Source organism: Rhineura floridana, chromosome 2 (assembly GCF_030035675.1).
Source record: "Rhineura floridana isolate rRhiFlo1 chromosome 2, rRhiFlo1.hap2, whole genome shotgun sequence".
In the NCBI taxonomy this organism is placed as follows: Eukaryota; Metazoa; Chordata; class Lepidosauria; order Squamata; family Rhineuridae; genus Rhineura; species Rhineura floridana.
In genome coordinates, this window is record NC_084481.1 from 20,424,081 (window position 1) to 20,442,681 (window position 18,601).

The 18,601-nt window shown below is 39.4% G+C and overlaps 1 protein-coding gene across 6 annotated transcripts in view; it reads right to left on the reverse strand.

The window, feature by feature from the left end:
• The window catches only part of SPATS2L (spermatogenesis associated serine rich 2 like), a 116,952-nt gene that overhangs the window by 67,734 nt on the left and 30,617 nt on the right, over positions 1-18,601 (reverse strand). Inside the window, exon 1 of one of the 6 annotated variants that reach the window (XM_061608065.1) lies at positions 1,402-1,504. The exons of the other annotated variants lie outside the window; for them this stretch is intronic. The gene's annotated coding sequence lies outside the window, so the exon portion shown is untranslated. Of the gene's footprint in view, positions 1-1,401; positions 1,505-18,601 lie in introns of those variants that run through there. 6 annotated transcript variants of the gene reach the window in all.

Below are 18,601 nucleotides of genomic sequence, written 5' to 3' on the forward strand. Positions count from 1 at the left end.
ATACAGGATCAGTCTCAGGCCAAGAACCTGGCAACCCTAGACAGCATGAAAGTAAGCTTTGGATCAGAGCCACGGGAAAACAGTTCAGGCAGGAGCAATGCTGGTATGAGAAAACAGAAATGCCAAGCAAAAGAATGAAAATGATTTTCTACTTATTTTGTTTGCTTTTAAAATTATATTTATTTTATTAATAACAGTGTTTTTAAAAAAATCCTATTCTTGTTTGCAGAAATGAACATGTAACAGTTGAGGGTTGTTGGTATTTCTATAGTAACTTCAAGAGAACACAGTCATGCAGCTTTTGTTCAAGTAAATAATAATAATACTGATTATTTGTAAACAGCGTAAATTGCAATACTAAATATGAGGGATTAGGCCCACTGAACACAGTGGGACTTACTTGTCAGTACACATGCATATGATTTCACTGTTAAATGTTCTCAAATCCTGTCACTGCCATGAACTTCACTAGATGATCTTAGGCAAGCCACACTCTCTCAGCCTCAGCCCACCATCTATCTGTTGGGAATAATAGTATCAGCCTATCTTATGGGGTTGTTATAAAGATTTACAAGATAATCTATATGGGGGAAGAGTTTGAAAACACCTTACTTTATGTATGTTTGCAACAACTCATGTTCTAAAACACAGATCTACTGTCATCTCATCTAGTTAGATCCTCAACAACAAAAATGCAATGGAGTATAAAATCAGGATCAGCCCCAGATTTGAGGAGGCCCTAGGCAACCATACCTGGTGGCCTTCCATGGGATTACCAAGTGATGGTGGGGCTGGTGATGATGGTGCAGCTAGCAGTAAGAGCACCATCTTAATTTCCCCAGAATACCTCAGGGCCCAGACCCACATGCAGACCCATTCTGGGGAGATCAGGATGCTCAGGGCAATGAGCCACAAAAAGGAGGCCAGCAGCAATGGGTCTTGGCATTATATCATCACACCAGGTGCTGCCACTGGGCCTGCCTGCTGATAAGAGTAACGCATGACAAACCACAATCATCTGTCTCTTCCCAGTATGTTTCTTTCCTCCATGGAAAATAATATACCATATTGAGCTTCTCTATGGGATGCCACTTTATCTGTGTTAGTCTTGCCAGGCATCCAAATCACTCAGAAGAATTCACATTGGCTCTGATTTTTACTTTATAACCGTATGCCAAGAGCCCAACTGTACATTAATTTGTCTCAGCTGTTCCTGCCCAATTTTTTTTAACTGACAGTTGATCACAGCTTGTGAATATGGTGCCTGGACTGTCTCATAGGATTTCCATGATCTTCTTGTCACAGCCATAATATGTATGCATATGTCCCACACAGAGTAATAATCAGTTACAAAAACATTTGGGAGTCAAAGTTAAAATATATCCTGTATTTTACACTTACTTTTCACAAGCCTTGAATCTCAGTGCTATTTCGGCAGTACTAGGCCCCCTAACCAAAGGTACATGGAGAGTTTCATCTCACTCTAATTCATCTGGTATCCTGGACTTCGTTTTACTGTTCAAAATCTAGGACAGGGAGGAAAAGTCTATCACCCATGAGAGCGAAGTACAACAGATCTTTAGTGGTAGGCCTGTCCTCATTTGCAGACACTTCCTAATAAGAAAAAGGAATAATAGGCCATCTTTTACAGACACAAACAGAAGGACTGAGACTACAAAAAAATCCAGATGTCAATTCCATCCCCATCTCCCGAGGCAACACTATTGCAGTACCCAACGATGCAGATCATACACATTCAGTTGCTCAGCTTCCAGTGGGATAAGCACTATAATCCACCCTCAATACAGGGGTGGAGAACCATTTTGTCCCAGTGGGCTAGATTTGCTGTTCCCATCCCAATGGGCCAATTTTGACAGGAGGGTGGGACAACCCACCTGTCAATCACCTGATATCAGTATGTACCACCCCCTATCAAAATCCCTTGTGCAGTACTTTCCAAGTGCCCAACAGCCAGCTAATTGTTGGTTGCTTGGGAATTGCAGCATAAGGCTTTGCTGGCCTTATGCAAAATCCTAAGCATAGGACTTGCAAAGCTGCTTTCTGCAGGGATCCGCTGCATGATTGAGTTTCCATGGGGAACTCAGTTATGCAACCAATCCAGCAGGATTGTACTCATCACGCATCAGCTGACTGGTGGTGACTTCAACCCTGCTTTCTGTGACAATCAGGTGCATTGTCAAGTTTCCCACAGGGAACTTGGTCATGCAGCCGATTCAGCCGTGTCTCTACCTGCTCCACACCTGATGTTACATATTATGTCAGGTGTGGGGACAGGTGGATGGTTTGAGGAAAATGGCCTCTTGGGCCAAACTGGGACTCATGATGGGACAAATTTGGCTTGTGGTTAGAGTTTCCTCATGCCTGGCATAGCATAAAGAAGTCAATATCTATGCAGGAGAATAAATGGGACACAAATCTGACATAAAACTTGCAACCTGTTTCTGTAAGTCACTTTGAGTCATTTTTTGGGGGGGGGAACCCTGACTAATATGAATAATAATAACCTTCAGAAACCAGCAGAAGAGCACTGAAATTTCTCAGAACAGTCTTCAGTTACCATTCTTCCACAACCTTTCTATGAAGTCTTTGCCACAACCATCTCCTTCCCATATCATGCCGAAAGTAAGCCTAACTGACAAAAGGGCATCTTCTTCCTTGTTTAACTTTGCCTCCATTTCCCTTGTTCTGTTGTCTTGTGTTAATTTCTAAGCCCCAGAAGACAGTGAGCTGTCCTTTCATAACTTGTAAAAAGTGCCATCTACATGATTTTTGCTACAAAAACAACAAAAGTACTTTGAAGGGAGAAAGCCCCAGAGTGAATTGTTGAATTAAAAGTTAGGAGCAAATCAGATTATATTCTATTTGGAACTAATCAGTTCAGTTAATCATCACAACTGAGGATTTCTTTCCCAAGATAGCATGGGTCACTCTTTTTTTATTTCCAGAGGGGTAGCCATGTTAATATGTTGCAGCAAAACAAAACAAAAACCCTGTTGCATCTAATGAAGTGGGCTCTAATAAGTGGGTCCATAAGAACGGAAGAAGAGCCCTCCTGGATCAGGCCAAGGCCATCTAGTCCAGCACTCTATTCTCACAACAGCCAACCAATGCTAACAGGACCAATGTCCCCAAGTTCTTGAATTATATGAGAGAAAAACTTCTCCACACCACACATAATTTTATATACCCCTGTCATGGCCTCTCCTACTCACCTTTTCTCTGAACTATAAAGCCCCAAGTGCTGCAACCTATCCTCATAAAGGAGTTGCTCCATTCCCTTGATCATCTTGGTTACCCTCTTTTAAACCTTTTCCAGCTCCACAATATCCTTTCTGAAGTAAGGCGACCAGAGTCGTACACAATATTCCAAGTGTAGTCTCACCATAGAATTGTATAAAGGCATTATGATATTGGCGGTTTTATTTTCAGTCCCTTTCCTAATGATCCCTAGCACAGCATTCACTGCACACTTTATAATTCACAAAAGACTTTGTTGCTTCGGTCTTTTATTTTGTGTACTAGGGATGGGTGAGAAATATAATTCAGTTTGCATTTCAAGCTGAATCGATCAAATCCACACTATCTGAAACAAAATGCGAACCAAAACACAGCCATCCCTTGAGATCCGCACTTATTCAGATTTTACAGCGCAGTTCGCCAACCAATGTTCCCAAAAATGCATCTGTTAGGGGAAAGTGTGCATAAAAATGAATATGAGTGAAAATTACAAAAATACATTATATGATGAGAAATTGTTTGCAAAAATGTGTACATTAGCCAAAACTGCCTACAAAAATGTGTTTTATTAGGCAAAATTCACACTAAAATGCTGGAGGATTTTCAAGAGGATTTTTCTAAAAAAATACTGCAAATTTCTGCACAAATGTGGAGAACAGAATTCAAGATTGGAAAAATGAGAAACTTTGAGAACCAAAATTGACAGAACTTTCCATCTCTATCGTATATACATTTAGCTCTGTACATAAATGTTACTGCTGCCCCTTGCTTTCATAGCGTTTTGGCCACACAGTTTCCCCTCTTTCTTTCTTTCTTTTATTTATTATTTATTTATTACATTTTGGCCCTGTTCTTCTCCTAAAACAAGCCCAGGGCTGCAAACAACAAGCAATAAAATAATAAAACATCTAAACAATAAAAATATGCAAGAAAATGAAAATAAAAATATGCAAGAAAATTACATATGAAACCACCCTAGACCTGGTCAAAATGTAGAAATAAAGGCTTTGTACTGTTTCACTTCACGCAGTCAGATTTCAAAGACTTTTATTTATGTTTTCAACCTGGATATGTAGTAACTGCCATTTACAATTTCTGGATTTTCAGTTTTTAAATTGCTAAATGAGAGGCTTTGTCCACAATACAACCCACTTCTAATCACTCTCGTGCAAATGTATTTGGAAATTTGCCATGCAATAGCTTTGTTTAAGCCTGTCAAAGAACATTTGCAAGGAAAAACAGCACTGCAAAACACCACAGGTGATCTCCTTTTATGGCACAAGCAACATTTGTCAGGCTTATTTAACCACTGAAGAAAATGAATATGTTGGCAAACATGCCAGGAAAGTAAATGCTGGATGTGGTTAACATGGTGAAGGCAATGAAGTTGGGCATACATTCTATGGATCTTAATGTGATAATGCTCTTAAAGATCATGCATTATTTTAATAAGATATAACATTACAAAAGATACAGTGCAATCCCATCAATGTATAGGATGGACAATAGGGCTTACTCTCAAGTAAATCTATATGAAATTGCAGCCTTAATTGCAAATACGGTATCGGAGGACAGATGTGTGATGTGTATATGCAATTTATGTATCTGTATTTATATAAAATATCTGCGTCCCTAAATAGTCCCTAAATAGGTATCTGAAATGATATGAAAACACGCATTAGTTAGCCACAAAGTATAAAACAGACACTTGATTATATACACATATTAAGACTCTAAATAATTTTCTTTACATGCTTAGAGAAGAATATTCCTCAAAAATATATAAATATTGGTGGCAAGCCACTTTCAGCTTTTAGAAGTTAAATAAAATAAACCTGAATTGCTTGATCTAATTTATTTTTTCTTCCTCTGAGCAGTTAGTATACCTCTGTGTTCCTCAAAGCACGAGACAAGCTTTTAATGCAAATGTACCACCTTTCTCCATTGCAAGTTTGTGTGTAAAATAAAAAGTGACTGATGGGGCAGTAAAACAAAGACCAATCACTTCCTGCTCCATTTGGAAACAACAGGTACAGGTAAACTATGTGAGCGATGGGGAAGCTGTGACTCTGCATATGCTGTTGTACTACAGCTCCCATCATCCCTGATCATTGGTCTTGCCGGCTAGGTCCAATGGGAGTTGGGATTCAACAGCATCTGGAGGGCACAGGTTCGTCTTGCCTGAATTATGTGAAGGAAGAATGAGGAAAATGGAGACAAAACAAGAGACAAATTAATGTGGAAACTGCTGAAACCAAATGCACTGCAGAAGTGACTTAAATCTCTTTTATAAGCATAAGAGTACTGTACATGACCCCCTTTAGGATGCACACCTTAACGTGGTGAAGGGGTTTGAGAGTATTGAAGAAGCTGAGAGCAAAGCCGTTGGGAGTCTAGACCAAAAGGCTAGACTCCTAGCAGGGGCACCCAAGGCGGAATGGTCAAAGCTGAGACACCAGACTAAGATGCATCCAAACTCAGAAGAAGGCAATGGTAAACCACCTCTGAATACAGTAGGGCTCCGTTTTACAGCGTTCCGCTTTACAGCGTTCCGCTGATGCGGTGGCTTTCAATCAGGGGAAATTCCCCGTTTTAAAGCCGATTTTGCCATTTTGCGACGGTTTCGCGTCATTTTCGCATGACGCAGCCCATTATAGTCTATGGGGTTCCACTTTACGGTGATTTCCGCTTTACGGCGGGGGCCTGGTCTCTAACCCGCCGTATTAGCGGGGCCCTACTGTACCTCTTACCACGAAAACCCTATGAACAGAGTATCCAAAATGCAACACGAGATAGCGCTGGAAGATGAGACCCCCAGGTCAGAAGGCACTCACCGAGCTACTGAGGAAGAACAAAGGACAAGGACAAGTAGCGCTGTGACTAATGACGCAGCTGAGTCAAAGCCAAAAGGAAGCCCAGAGGCTGATGCCCACAGATCCAAAAGGACAAGATCTGAACAGGGCAGTTCATGACAGATGCTCTTGGAGGTCACTGATTCATAGGGTCACCATAAGTCATAATCGACTTGAAGGCACATAACAACAAAACTGTACATGAGCAAGTTGTTTGCAAAATAAATTACCAGGACAATTATATTTTGTATCACTACCAGCCCAGTAAGTCAGCAGCATTGGTACAACATGCTGTAATACATGCTACCCCATCCAGAAATCTGCAATAGTGTCACAGAAGTACCCTGCCCTGATCCCCAAAGTCCTGCTCTACAAGAATGCTCCTACTGTAGTCAGCATACAACTCCAAGGGAGGTGGAGAGAAGAGGAGAGAATCTGGAGATTTCAGTCTGAATGCTGTTGCAAATGTACATGAAAAATCAGATGTTGCCTGGGGGTTAGAAAAGCTGAAGCTGTAGTAGCATATTCCCAAACAGTACACAAACAAATTCTGCAGAATTCTAACCAAACAGCCCTGCCCACACTGCATCATTCAAATGTGACGGCTGCTGCTTTGGGAAGCATCTTGATTTCCAATTGTCCATGTTAAAAGATCTGGGGAAATGTGAAAATCCAGGACATCTCCCACCACTGATGGAGAAGCTGCTTCCTGCCAATCACTCCACAGTGGCTTCCAAGACCAATCCAACTTGCTTGGAGATGTGTCTAACCAGCCAGCTTTCACAGTTATCCACCCTCTCCATCTGTTTTGTGGATAGAGGATACACATGGAACATGCGTCTGCCCTGCCAGAGGCATGGTGGTGAAAACAGAGTTATAAAAGAAAAACTGGCATGGAGAAATGGCAGACATAAACTCGCTGATGGTTTGTTGGGCGAGTGCATTGTTTTCTGAGGAGAAACAGACAAGCCACAGCAGCATAGTCTGTGGCAGCCCTCTAAGAGTCAGGAAGACAAATGATCCCTGGGAAGGAAGGATTGTCCTTCTACTTTCACAGAAGCCAGCAAAGATTCTACTTCAGTCTTTCACCCAGTGAGAGCAATGGAGAATCAGCTTTTTTCAGAAGACATTCCCATAGTAGAAACTGTTAACTCAGATAGTCACTAATACTAGTAGGAATAAATGTAGAAATGAATGTAGGAATGAAAAACTAACATATTAGGTGGCCCTAGTCCAAGGAATCTTGGGGAAGTAGTCTTGTACCAGGTGGAATGAATAGTAATGCTCTGCATGGCTGGTTATCGTAAACTGCTCGGGAATTCAGAACAAGGGCCTGAAATGGATGCCAAATCCTTTTGGGAGGTCAAAAAGGCAGAGGGAGTGTGAGGAAATCAATACCTATAATACCACCTTGTGATATTTTAAATGAAAGTGTGGTTTATAAATGTTTAAATAAATAAATATTTTAAGATAGGGGCCAGTGGATACGTATGCAAACAGAGAAACAGTCCTGGGCATCACACACACACATACACACACGAATGACAACCAAGCACACACCACAACTTGTTCTATTGGCTACTATAGATTGCTTCTTTCAAGCCTAATTCCAGTGGGGATGCAACCCTGTGGGCGCCAAGAAAGGCCTCTGTTGGGACATGTGCACCTAATGGTGCCACATTGGTAATCCCTGACATATAGCATACTGGCAAAATTCAAGTCTGGAAGATAATGGATTAGACATAAATGCAAGGAAATTGGATCCTAAGATAAGTTAACTGAAGGAAGCTCATGGAAGGAAGTTTTCTGTCCCCTCCTTCCTCTGCAGCTACCTGTATCCATTCCAAATACTCTCTGGAGGTTGAAGGTCCCTTTCTGAAGAATTTGGGATGGGGTGTGGGGATGTTGGGGCACCCAGGCCCTGCAGAGAAGCTTTCTTTGGAGTGCTGGTAGCTGCAAGTTGAAGGTGACTGGAAACCTTCTTGCTGAACTTAAGTTAACTTATTGTAGGATTCAAGCCTCTGTTAGGGTTATGAAATATGAATCTAAACCATTGCTGGCTATTTTTTTAAGATATATTTTGACCATAGCAAAAGTTATTAATTGCTCAGTGCATAAAAGTAATGAGATTTGATCTACATAGTTTAAAAATACAAAACTGTAAAACTACATAAATGTGTTCTCCTGATTAAATATACATTTTATTGATGAGTGACATGTATAGATTTTTGTAACTGAAAGACAGTGAGTTTACTGATCAAAGCACTTGCATGTTTGTACATACACATACACACCCCACTGTATTATATTCTTTTAAATTTTGGGAATAACAGAGAGCAGGAAACAATAAGGCCAGACTGGAGTTGAAAAGGTTGGGCACTTTTTAGTGGAAAGGCAGTATATTAATGTTGTAATTAAATGGATACAGTGATTTGTGTGTGGGAACATGAACAGAACTCCATCACAATCTGGATATAATTGCAGCAGCAGAAAACATTAATTAGCAATTCTAATATAGCATATGAACTTACAAATATGTCACTTTATAAAATGGCATGCATAAAAGGGGTTATTTTTAAAGTGTTTATATTGCAGAGAAGGCAGCACTGAAAAATCATAGTAATGGCATTTAAAATTATTATAATATGGCTATGGTAGTGATTTTCTACATAAGACACTTTGTATTACATAATTTTGATGTTTATGAGCCATCCTTAACATGGAAAGAAAGGAATGCCCTTTCAACCTGCTTACCCAAGAGAATTTTAAATGGACTTTTTAAAAACAGTTAACAAGATCCAATATCGTGCCAGCAGATGTTCTCCCCCTGCACTGTACCAGAGCTTGGAAAAGTTACTTTTTTGAACTACAACTCCCATCAGCCCCAGCCAGCATGGCCACTGGATTGGGCTGAAGGGAGTTGAAGTTCAAAAAAGTAACTTTTCCAAGCTCTGCACTGTACCCCATAGCAATGGAGGGTCTCCCAATCCTCCAGAACAGATTTTGGGGGCACACAGGGGGAGCTGCAGAGGGAAGGGGAGGAAGTCCCATTTGCATGAGTACAAGTTCATTGTGCAAGTGCGCTGCCACAGCTGAGTATCACCCAGTATGTTGGGGACCACATTTTTAAAGCCTCCAAAATACTTGGGGCTCTACATACCACTTGAACAAAGAAATACTTGATTTCACCTTTGAAAAATAGGATTTTGGTGCCTAAATTACAGTGAAGATCTTTTTCTTAAATCACTTTATCCATTAAAAAAAAGTTTTCTCCTAGTAAACCTCCTTTCTGTACAGTTATAAATATCATTATTTCTCATTTTACAAGTTAATGTCTTTAAATATTTCATACAATTATAGAGTAAGGATGCCTCCAAATAAAAATTGTGATGCAAGACTTCTTACATAGGTTTCCTATAATCTGTGGTAGCAGTAAGGCAGCCACTACCATATTTTCTGCATGGAAATTTATTCCATAGTTCCACTTTTCCTACACATCACAATCACCTAGGTCAGTACTCTATAATGAGATTGACATCCCCATTTCCAAACATTTCTAAAGCAGAGGTAGGTTGACTTCATATGTGCATGATCTATTACTTTAAACAAGAGTGCATACTCATGATCTCTTGCCAGTTAAGGCATAACTAACCAGTGTGAAGTGATCCTGAGTATGCAGTCTTTGCTTGAAAGCCTAAGTGGATGGGACCAAGGTCCACCAAGTCCAGCATTCTTTGCAATTATCCTAGCAACCAGCAGACAAGCAACAGGTGGCCCATCAGAAATTGGCTGGCAGTCCACTGGTGAATCACAATCTACCAACCCTATCCTTAAAGATTAGTCCACACAATAGAAGAAAGGACAGTCTGAATTATCATCACATCCTTTCTTCTACTATGTGGATGCTGCTTATGCTCAGAAACATCCATGTAGGGGTTTTTCCCCAAACATCTACCAGAATTTAGCAATGATATCTGCAAAGATGTATCGCTGAACACTAAAGTCAGGATCATCCAGACCATGGTATTCCCAATCTCTATGTATGGATGTGAAAGTTGGACAGTGAAAAAAGTGGATAAAAGAAAAATCAGCTCATTTGAAATGTGGTGTTGGAGGAGAGCTTTGCAGATACCATAGACTGCCAAAAAGACAAATAATTGGGTGTCAGAACAAATTAAACCAGAACTGTCATTAGAAGCTAAAATGATGAAACTGAGGTTATCATACTTTGGACACATCATGAGAACACATGACTCACTAGAAAAGACAATAATGCTGGGAAAAACAGAAGGGAGTAGAAAAGGAGGAAGACCAAACAAGAGATGGATTGATTCCATAAAGGAAGCCACAGACCTGAACTTACAAGATCTGAACAGGGTGGTTCATGACAGATGCTACTGGAGGTCACTGATTCATAGGGTCGCCATAAGTTGTAATTGACATGAAGGCACATAACAACAACAAATCTTTCTAATTAACTTGCTCTCTAATTTAAATGTGGTTTTATCTGCTGTGTGTGAGGGATCCCTTCCATGCCTCTCCCAACTTAAGTCTATGTATTGCCACACCCTCTTTCCTTCTCATGCATGACTCTTATCACAGGTGGCTTTACAAAATGTTTTGAATGTTCTCAAAGAATACTGTATGCAAATCTGGAAATCAATAATACCAAACTTGAAAATGTCATTTGAGTAAATATGAGAAATAATATTAATAGTCCAATTTAGGAGTCTGTGTCACAAGAAATGGTAATGGATTAAGCACACTGAGTGATATCCAATGTTAGTCATACTAAAAGTAGAACCACTGACGTCAGTGGACTTAAGTCCATTGGTTTCAATGGATCTACTCTGAATATGACTTAGTTGGATATCACTCATTGGGAACTTGTGCAATAATGTGAAGGAAGCATTCCAAGGGGTTTTAGCTTGTTTTTTGTAAAGAAAGGCAAAAAAGCTATTTTACTCTCAGGATCTGTCTGGTAAAGCTAGTATAAATGCTAACATATGGTGCGGAGATATGGGAGAATAGGTCAATCCAAAACTGATTTAAAATTGTTGATTTCTTTCTCTTTTGGGGAAAAAATTATTATCTCTGCAAGATGTAACTCCCAGCATTACTTTCAGGTACGGGCCTTCTAAATCTGACTCCTCAAACCCTCTTAAACAATATATTCATCAGACTCCCAAAAAACGCCTGATAGAAGCTCACTATTGTTGTTTGATTGACTGAAAACCATTAATATGCCCTAGTAGATAAATTGAGGAAATATTATTGAATGTGGCCTAATTCCACTTCATCAGTTAAAAAAAAATAACTCAAAGGCTTACTAATATCAGCATGCAAAAGGATAAGAGATGGAAAGATTGTCTCAGTGCTTCCCTTTTTAAAAAATGTGAACTGTACATTTGGATTAGAATTTTGGATGAATAATGTAAGCAACCACAAGTTAAAATAAGCCTTCATCAAGGTATGTTTTCCCCAATAGAGGCTATTAAGGAAGAAAAATAATTAGGGAGAGGGAAATGCTGATGTGAAATGAACAGGGTAGAAGATCAAACAAAATTTATTACGGAGCTGCCCATTATTTAACAAAGATAAGAGGAACACTTGCATGAAATTGCGGCATGGGGAGATAAAAATAATGAAAAGCACTGCCTTCTTTCTAACTTCATATGCTATATTGTTTTCATTTGGTGTAATTACAAAGACAGGAATAACGTCAATAAAGGAATTTTTAGGTTTGCATATGACAATGTGTGAAAATATTTCTGAATTTATAAATATTTTAGCATGTATATTCTGGCTTGGCGAGACTTTTTTGATCAAACAAAATGTTTATTTGACTTGTTACTTGCATTATTTTGAGATCCTATATGACAACAGCAGGAAATCCATCTTCATAGTTACACACTGTATAATTATTGTTCCAGTTCCATTGTCAAAAGACCACTTCACATGTGCCAAAATCATCATGACTATCTTTCCATTTGAAAAAGTAGTATGAAGATCAGATGTACTCAGCTTCCTGACCTGAAAAGCATTATTTACTTGAAGTAAGTCTGTCAGATTTCAGTTGAACTTGCTTTCAAGCAACTAAGGCCTGGGTACCTTAGACACCTATCGTGGGTATGAATACTCAGACAGAGCAGGATTAAGCTACAAATACTTTCCTTCTCATAAAGAAAATGGTTGCAGCATAAACCCACGATTTTCAGTAGTGCAAGAGCTAAGTGCAAAAACATTTCACAACCTCTCAGCCAGCTTTATTCTAAGACTTCAGATAAATGTGGGTATGCCATATCCAACTCCCTTCCACCCGGCATAGTAACTTTTCCAAGCTCTGCATTTTTGCAAGCAGTTTCTTCTAACATAATGTATTTTGCATGTTATTTTCAATAACACATTATTATTATTGCAAATTAATTCCCACACCAGCTTCTCCTGACATGGAAACTAATAACAGTTACCTCTAACAAGAGAGATGTATATAAAAAATTCAAGTACATTAGATTTTTTCCTTCACACACCCTTTCACAGTCAATATCATCAATCCATGACATCTGAATGTAAAGTTATAAATCACAAAAGAGATAATTTTATGCCATAAATTGGTTTATTTTCCTGTCTAGCAATTTAAAAATAGCAAATAAGGCTGGTACAACTAAAGATTTAAAAAGCTTCTTCCAGAACAATGCCACATATGTCATGTTTGATCAACTGAGATATAATTCCTTGAAAAACATTATAATAAATGGATTCATATGGGACTTTTCTCTGTAATATAATTACTTCCTTTACCTTTTTTCTCTAGCTAAATGTTGCATGGCAGAGCATCAAAGAAAACACCATAAGAAAAAATGACTTCAGGGAGAGAGCAGGAAAGTAAGGAGCAGCGAAAGCTGGTCCATTAGTGAGAATGAGGCACTGTTCTACCTGAGGTACCTCCCACTTGTCTAGCTTCTTGCTTACAACCAATCAAGGTATCTCAGTTGCTGTCAGCTTCCTCCTCCTTAGTGTCAGTGTTGCCCTTCTAGAACCTGGGAGGAAGATGGGATCAAAACTAGAATTAGTTGGCTCTACCATTGGCCTCTCTGCCTTCTGCCCTACCGATCCCAATGGGCACCAACCACCACTGGTAAGGAGTAAAGATACTGACACTTCAAAGGATTTTTGGTAATTGCTAGATATTAAAAAAGCCACTCTCTTGTCCATTCCAAAGTTAAACCAATGTCAATAGGACTTACAAATAACTGTTGGCAGGATCGCATACCGTTGGGAAAAGAAACTAGAATAAGGATGGAAAGATCTGTCAATCTCAGTTCTCTTGGTTTCTAATTTTTCTTAAATGATTCTGAAATTCAGTCTTCCACATTTGCAAATTAAAAAAAAACCCTCATGAAAATTCTCTAGCATTTAATGTGAATTTTTCCTAATAAACACATTTTGTATGCAGCTTTAACTAGCGTACACATTTTTGCAGAGCTTGGAAAAGTTACTTTTTTGAACTACAACCCCCATCAGCCCAATCCAGTGGCCATGCTGGCTGGGGCTGATGGGAGTTGTAGTTCAAAAAAGTAACTTTTCCAAGCTCTGCATTTTTGCAAGCAGTTTCTTCTAACATAATGTATTTTGCATGTTATTTTCAATAACACATACATTGTTATGCACACTTTACCCTAATATATGCTTTTTTGTAAACACTGGTTGGCTGGAGAACTGCATTGCAAAATTCAGGTATGTGTGCATTTCAAAAGTTGGCTGCGGTTCACTCCTCATATTGTTTTGGAAAGTGCAAATTTGAATTTGGCTTTAAATGCAAACTGAATCAAATTTCTCCCCCATCCCTAGACTAGAGGCAGACACTGACTGCACTCACATGTAACAATAAGCCAAAAAGCTTGGCTTAATAAATTATACTATGTGCATGAACACAGCCCAATCACTACCACTTCACTCCTCTCTCTGCGCAAACCAGGAAAGAGACAGATTAGCATTATTGCACCCAGGATTGCAGTTTGTTTTTTCCTAACAAGCCAGGATTCATAACTAAACCTTGGTTTACAGCTGGCTAGCAATCCTGGCTTGTTAGAGAGAAGCAAACCATTATCCTGGATTCAGATGCAATGCAAAACTATTCCCTTCCTGGTTTGTTTCTGCTCACACAAAGAGAGGAGCTAAGTGGAAGCCATCAAGCTGCATGCACCTGCACACAGTTCATGCACAGTATGATGTATTATGCCACAGTTCTTGGTTTATGGCTATGTGTCAATACAGCCAATACAAATTGGAAAATTTGAAGTGGTACAATAAGGAGTTGTTGCTTTTGTGAGCACCCTTGTTTCTTTTGTGTTATCATTTCTGGTTAAACAGGTTTTGTAAATTTTACAGCACCACAAAACCCTGCTCACTGACAGAGTAGAACAAGTGTACACATTAGAGCAACAATGCCTCTTTCATACCACCCTCAGTTCTGGAAAAAATATTATCTTTCTCCAGCCCCAGGTACTTTCCCAACCTCAACTGTAAAAGACCAGGTTCTGCAGCAACTTCACAGTCTAAATCTTCTGATGAGTTGATAGGTAATATATGTTAGCAAGATCCTATGGCCCAGTGCTCAGATGGCGCATATATAGCAGCTTTGCTGTAGTTGTTATGTGCCTCCAAGTCAGTTATAACTTATTGCGACCCTATGAATCAGCAACCTCCAAGAGCATCTGTTATGAACCACCCTGGTCAGATCTTGTAAGTTCAGGTCTGTGGCTTCCTTTATGGAATCAATACATCTCTTGTTTGGCCTTCCTCTTTTTTTGCTCCCTTCTGTTTTTCCCAGCATTATTGTCTTTTCTAGTGAATCAGGTCTTCTCATGTGTCCAAAGTATGATAACCTCAGTTTCATCATTTTAGCTTCCAATGATAGTTCTGGTTTAATTTGTTCTAACACCCAATTATTGGTCTTTTTTTGCTGTCCATGGTATCTGCAAACCTTTCCTCCAACATCACATTTCAAGTAAGTTTATATTTCTCTTATCTGCTTTTTTCACTGTTAACTTTCACATCCGTACATAGAGATCCAGAATATCATGGTCTGAATGATCCTGACTTAGTGTTCAGTGATACATCTTTGCATTTGAGGACCTTTTCTAGTTCTCTCATAGCTGCCCTCCTCAGTCCTAGCCTTTGTCTAATTTCTTGACTATTGTTTCCATTTTGGTTAATGACTGTGCCAAAGTATTGATAATCCTTGACAAGTTCAATGTCTTCAAATCTTCTGTTGTCATTACTTTAGTCTTCTTGACGTTCAGCTGTCATCCTGCTTTTGTGCTTTCCTCTTTAACTTTCATCAGCATTCGTTTCAAGTCATTACTGGTTTTTGCTAGTAGTATGGTATAGTCTGCATATTATTGATATTTCTCCCTCCAATTTTCACACCTCCTTCATCTTGGTCCAATCATGCTTTCCCTGTATGTTCTGTGTGTAGATTAAACAAATAGGGTGATAAAATACACCTCTGTCTCACACCCTTTCCGATTGGGAACCAATCGGTTTCTACATATTCTGTCCTTACAGTAGCCTCTTCTACACAGTCAAAGGTTTTGCTGTAATCGATAAAGCACAGGGTGATTTTCTTCTGAAATTCCTTGCTCCGTTCCATTATCCAATATGTTTGCAATATGATCTCTGGTACTTCTTCCTTTTCTAAATCCAGCTCAGACATCTGGCATTTCTTGTTCCAAATATTGTAAGAGCCTTAGTTGTAGAATCTTGAGCATTACTTTACTTGCATGGGATATTAAGGCAATAGTTTGATAATTATTGCATTCCCTGGGATCCCCTTTCTTTGGTATTGGGATATATATTGAATGCCTGCAGCCTGTGGGCCATTGTTTAGTTTTCCATATTTGTTGACAAATTTTTGTCAAAATTTGGACAAATTCAGTCTCAGTAACTTGTAGCAACTCTATTGGTATGCCATCTGTTCCTGGAGATTTGTTTCTTCCAAGTATTTTAAGAGAAGCTTTCAACTCACCTTCTAAAATTTCTGGTTCTTCATCATATGGTTCCTCCATGAATGAATCTGTCATCCTTACATCTCTTTTATATTTTCTTTCTTCAGTGTATTGCTTCCATCTTCCTTTTATTTCATCTTGGTCCGTCAGTGTGTTCCCCTATTGATTCCCTACTCTTGGTTTAAATTTCCCTTTAATTTCTCTAATCTTTTGGAATAGGGCTCATTCTACCTTTTCTGTTGTCCTCTTCTATATCTAAACAATAATTATTGTAATAGTTCTCTTTGTCCCTACATACTAGTTGCTGTATTATTGCATTTAGGGTTCTGACCATGTTTCTATCTCCTTTTGCTTTTGCTTTCCTTCTCCCTTTAACCATTTTAAGAATTTCGTTAGTCATCCATTGAGGTCTTTCTCTCTTTTTAACTAGGGGTATCGTCTTTTTGCATTCCTCCCTGATAATATCTGACTTCAGTCCATAGTTCTCCTGGTTCTCTCTCAACTAAGTTTAAAGCCTCAAATCTGTTCCTTATTTGATCTTTATATTCTTCTGAGATGTTATTTAAATTGTATTTTGGCATTATGATTGCTTTGTTCTTCTTCTTTAGCTTTACTCTGATTTTCGGTATCACCAGTTCATGATCTGTACCGCAGTCTGCTTCTTGTTTTCGCAGAAGGTATTAAACTTCTCCATCTTCTGCTACTAATTATATAATTAATTTGATTCCTATATTGACCATTTGGCTATGTCCACATGTACAGTCATCTTTTCAGTTGCTCAAAAAATATGTTTGCATGCTGCTTACAAGCTGATAGTATTTGCCCGTCTGGAATAAATATGCTTATCTCTAAAAAAAACACTTCCCATGATTAAGTTTAGGGTATGTCTAGTGAAAAGTTAAGGGCTTTACCCAGGTGAGACAAATCCAAAATCTTCTACACCAGCCACAGCAAGCCTTCCTCATTAAGGTATTTCCCACTTGATTGGGTTTGGGGTTTTTTGTACATATTTGTTTATGATTTTTTACACACAGCTCACATGCCTCCCCTCTGTTATATATCTCGAAGAATACAACACCTTCCTCCGGAGGAATTCATTGCCCTTATAACTGCTGTATAATGTGGCACTTTGGTTGTCACATTGATGATGTTATTATTACTTATTATTATTCCTTATAGGCCACTCACTCTTCACCAAATAGTCCCAGGATGGGTTACAAAAATTTCAGAATTAAAAACAAAACAAAATGTAATTAAAATCACAAAATTGACAAACCATAAAACCATCAATTTTTTTGACCTATCTTGTGAACAGAGACACAGCTTCTTACTAGCCTCCAAAGCCATCATGGACTTCTCCAAATTGTGTTTTTTTGTGGGTGTATTTTGTAATATGTCGTTGACACAACAATAGTGTGTGCCACCTGGAAGGGCACTCTTGTGCTATAGTGCAACAAAAGCAGAACAGCCTCCCCACCCCACCCGTTCCCAGAACATTTGTGGTATGAAAAGTTACAGGATTGAAGCTACAGGGCATGATCAGAAATGTTGCAGTATGGCTGCCCAAAAACATTTGTAGGTGCAAACAGTATTGAAAGTAGATTGCGCATAACAACCCCAATACCATTATGAGCAAAAATCATCATGAATGCATAATAAAAAGGATGTCTGGACTGGTCTCACAATAGGTATTCACACATTTTTCTGCTTTACAACGTCTCATTTATTAGGCATTTCCAAGGCTTTTTATATCAGTACTTTTGAAGCTATTCTGCCAGAAATCCTATGTGGGAATGGGCATGAGGTAGTGTTTTCATTTTCATTTTCAAGGGCCATTTACACACACACTGCTGCAAAAGCAATTAATGGGTTCCATTGTACACAGAAAGGTCTTAAGTATTCCTCCAGAGTCCAGAAAATGATGTTATGGTAATGAAAATTTACCCAGAAATTAAACTAGATAGTTTGTAAAATGTTATAGTGCATTGGGGGGGGGGGAATGGACCACCTTCGAGTTGATTCTGACTTATGGCGACCCTATGAATAGGGTTTTCATGGTAAGTGGTATTCAGAAGGGGTTTACCATTGCCTCCTGTAGGAAGGCAGAGCTGGGGTCCCAATCCCGGGGAGCTGGATCCCGGAGAGTTGGGAGAAGAGTATTCGGATGGATGGCAGAGGGAAGGGGGAGGGGGAGGAACTTCCCCCCTTTGGAGCGAAGACGAAACAGAGGAACTGCCAGTGATAAGGTCGCTTAGCAACGGGGAGCCTGAGCCCTCCCTGGACATTCTCACGCCTCCCCCTCTTTCAGGCTCAGAGCAAGAGGGGGAAGAGGGAGGGCTGCTCACAGCCGAAAAGCGGGGAGGCAGTTTACCATCAGCCCCTCCCCTATCCCCCATCCTGGAATCGGAAACTTCAGAAGAGGAGGGGGTGATGCTTCCCCCCTCACCGCGCACACGCAGACAGCTGAAAAGACAGGAGAGA